The following is a 4,395-nucleotide window of genomic DNA, read 5'->3' as shown; positions in this document are numbered from 1 at the left end:
TTTGACAGTAAACCCAAATTATCACATGGCATTCTTCTCTTCTGACTCTCTCTCTTCCCCTCATGATAAACAAAGTTAGCTTAGAAAGACTAATTCAGAGCATCACAGAACAGTTTAAGTTGGACAACTGTCTGGACACTGCCTAGCTCAACCCCATTGCTCAAAGCAGGGTCAGCTAGATTGCCCAGGACTGTGTCCAGTCAGATTTGAGTATCTCCACAGAAAGAGACTCTACAAACTCTTTGGGCAACCCGCACCAGTGTTCAACCACCCTCACAGTAAAAAACTGTTTTATTGTGTTCAGATGGTTCTTCCCATATTTCCGTATGTGCGTACTTCCTCTTGTCCTGTCACCAGGCACCACTGAGAAGAGTCTGGCTCTATCTCCATTAAACACTGAGTAGAGGATAAACTCCCCCTGAGCCTTCTCTTCTCCAGGCCCAACAGTCCCAGCTCCCTCAGACTCTCTTTGCATGACAGATGTACCAGACCTTTAATTACCTCCATGGCTCTCCACAAGTTTCACTCCACTATGTCCATGTCTCTCTAGTACTGGGGAGCCCAGAACCAAACCCAGCACTCTAGATGTGGCCTCACCAGGGCTGAGGGGAATGATAATTTCCCTTGACTTGCTGGCAACATGCCCCCTAATCTAGCACTGGCAGTCATTTCTTTGCTGCAAGGGTGCATTGCTGGCTTATGTTCAGCTTTTTGTCCACCAGGACCACAACATCCTCATTTTCTGCCCAACTGTTTCCAGGTGGTCAGTATTAGTGCATGGGGTTGTTCCTCCCCATGTGCAAGACTTTACACTTCTTGAACTTCATGAGGTTCCTGTCTGCCCAGTTTTCCAGCACATCTGTCCAGGTTCCTCTGGATGGTAGCACAGACACCTGGTGCATAAGCCACTCCTACGTTTTGTAACATCCGTAAACTTGTTGAGGGTGTACATTCCTTCATCATCCAGATCACTAACAAAGAGTTAAACAGTACTGGAACCAGTGTTAACCACAGCTGGACACTGCCAGTGACGTCTCCAGCTGGATTTAGTTCCCCTGGTCACCACCCTCTGAGCCCAGCAGTTCAGCCGCTCGCTGAACTCCACCTCACTGTCCACCTGTCTGGCCCATACTCCATCAGCTTGTCTCTGAAGATGTTCACATTGATGTTTATCTTGATACAGACTCAGCTGGCCACCACAAGTTGGCTAAAATCTTAATGCAAGTTACCATTTATATTGCTGTTTCAGGTTTGTTATTACAAAACTGCACCAGTCTATCAGTTATTAGTTACACCCATATACAATTCTAAAAATGTGATCAGTATATTTACAAAAGCCTTCCTCATGCAAGAGTATGCAGGTGGTCTCCAAAACACTTTAGTAAGGACTAAGAATTCCACTTGTATTTCATATTTCCACTTCTTCTGCAGAGCTTTGCATCCCCTCTCACACCTCCCATTTGTTTCTCTGCCTGTGGTGTGACTAGCTAGCTATGATCTCTTGCAGACCTTGAATATTCCTTGTGTAGATGGCAAACCCATCTTCCTTAAAAAACCTGTCCAGAACACTCCCTATAAACCTTAGCCATAAGTAGCCCAGCTGTTTCTCTAGGAAGCATACTGCAGTGGCCTGGTGGCTTGGTCTTTGCCACACGCTTGTTTTCATCATCACAACTGCACACTTGGTTTTATAGGGACTCCCTAGCAACATCAAGTGTCTGCAGGGTTGCCCTGCACAGTTACTCCTCAGACTCTCCTCTTCAGAAAATCCACTGAATGACCCCAAGGCATTTTTGTGCACTGCTGAATAAGCTCAGCTCAGCATAAGCTTTGGACACCACGCAGGGAACAAAGCTTGGCAAAACTGGTACATACATAGATCATATATAATTAAAAAGTGGCTCTTCACAATAACAGGTTCTCAGTACTGGGTAAGTTTTCGGGTCAGATGTTTTGCCAGGGCATTTTCAATGAATGAAACACCATTTGAAATAGTATTTTGACTGGTTTGTAAAAATGTCCATCTTGGGATTAACCATTATTTAATGAGTCTTTTTGTGAGACTGCTTTCCCCTGTTCCTTCTGTGCAGAGAAGGAAAATTCCAAATGTTGGGTCCATCCATTAAGTACATTCCTGGAAAATGCCTTATTTGTTTTCTTAAATAAGCAAAGTAAAAGCCCAAATAATTCTTCTGCATGTTTTATTATGAAGCTACCTACTGATTGGCATGAACTGTGCATTTTTTCAGAGTAAACATTTACTACTTTTAGAGACTCAGTCACCGGCTACTGCATAGCAGTAAACTTCAACGCTAGTCTTTACTAAGGTCACTATTTAAAAAAAAATAGCAGTTTAAATGCTACTAGTCCTGTCATAGCTGATAAATAAACTAGTATCTATACACTTATTTTGGACACATTTCTGGGAAACCACACTCCCAAAATTAACCTTTATGTAGCAGGCACTTTCAACACTTCCACCTGTTACTTCCTGTAATGGTTTGTGCTGTTTTATCTTTGGTTTGCTGTTTTACCAAAGGCCTGATCCCAGAACCACAGGCCACACAAAGTTCCATTTTCACTTAAAACCTAAATATTGGCCCAAGGTGTCAGGGAAGAAAACTATGTCGGGGAGAAGCACCCAGGCCCACTGCCGAGGGCATGCAGCGATCTACCCCTGCCCCCCCCCCTCCCATATTCATGTGGCAGCACAAAACCCAGCCCTGTGTTTCAGCATGGTGTAAAAGAATGCCAGTGTTACACAGCCAGACTGCTGGAATTAAGGCAAAGAGGTTAATGAGAGGTAAACCTTTAAGAAAAACAGACCTGCTTAAAGAAAGCCTATGAAACAGTACAGATTTACACTTTCCTAGGATACCAGCCAAGCAATCAGTAGTGTAAGGGCTTTGTGGGCCAGGGGTTTGGTGTGCATTTGTTAGCAATATTTTACAGACTTCCCTTCTACGGATTCATCTAATTGCTTTTTAAAAAATTATTTATATTTTGGTTACCTGTACCATCCCTGGAGCCAAGAATCTAATTGTGCAATATAAAAAAGTGTAATTTTTGTTTTCAAACTTCTACCTGATCATTTAATACCTCCTAGTTCTTTTGCTATAAAAATTCATGTCACCTTCTCCATGTGTCTCTCATATTACCACTTAGATGTGTCTTTCCAAGGTGAAGCATTGTCGTCTATTTGGCTTGTCCACCAAAAGAAGCCATTTTCAGCCATGGCTGTCTCATCATAATTTTCTATATAATTTCTGATTCTATAATTAAGATTGAGGACCACTACAGCATTCAGTATTCAAGAAACAACTGAATACTCTTATATTTACCTTTTGAATAGCATTGCATGTTGACACGTTTTTTTCACAGTGACTGCTACGTTGTTTTATTTGAATGGTAATAACTTATCTAGAGCACATTGCTCTGTATGTATAGTTATGGTTGCTTTTCCAAACTCAGTAATTCACAATTACCAGTATTAAATTTCATCAGGCTCTTTATTGTGCTGCCATTCAGATTGCCACAATCCTCCTACAGTTCTTCTAGGAGAGCATCTAAGACATGAGCATGGCAAAGAGCCAGTTTTTATAAGGCATGTGAGGAAAGGCACAAGCAGCACCTGAACACCAGGAATACATCTCCCATTCAATGTCACTAAGACTTAACCAGCAGAGAATGTAACACCCTTCTGTCTTTTTCAAACAAGCATCTCTGGACCAAGAAAATACAAAGCACCGCCAATAACAGCTAAATTTTTTTTGCCTTTTTTTTTTTTTTAAAGGATTAAGCAGTGAATTAAATATTTTCTTGAAAAACATATTTAAAATCAGACTATGAAAGCAACGGAGGATCCATATTCTACCCACACAGAAATCTGCAATGAGTGAAAACCAAGCAATAGGTGAAATCTTGAATGGAACTCCACAGTGTGCGAATAAAAAGGGCTACACAATTAGGGTAAAACGCACAGTTCATGACAATCTGCAGGTAGCCTCTTAATAAGCCATGCAATAGCATCTTTTGGGTTTTTGCTTTGCTTTTTTCTTATTTAAGAAAAAAAAAATAAAATAAGGCACTGTCCAGGAATGTACTTAACGGACGGACCCAACCTTTGGAACTTTCCTTCTGTGCACAGAAGGTTCGAGGGGAAACCATCACGCGTGACACCGGCGCCTCCTGCTCGGTGGCACCGTGGTCTGGAGCCCCCGGCCGGCGCCGCCCCGCCGCGCACCGGGCTGGCGAGAAGCCGGCAGCTCAGGGCCTCCCCAGGCCCAGCGCCCCCTCCGCCCGCCGCTGTGCCCCCAACCCTGTGCAGGGCGCCCCCACCACCCAGGACGGGAACCTGGCGCCCCCACCACCCAGGACGGGAACCTGGCGCCCCCA

The sequence above is a fragment of the Athene cunicularia genome (genome assembly GCF_003259725.1).
Source record: "Athene cunicularia isolate RWA chromosome 1 unlocalized genomic scaffold, athCun1 chr1_part2, whole genome shotgun sequence".
Classification (NCBI taxonomy): domain Eukaryota; kingdom Metazoa; phylum Chordata; class Aves; order Strigiformes; family Strigidae; genus Athene; species Athene cunicularia.
The sequence above is the reverse complement of the archived record's forward strand: the minus strand, read 5'-3'. Positions refer to the sequence as shown.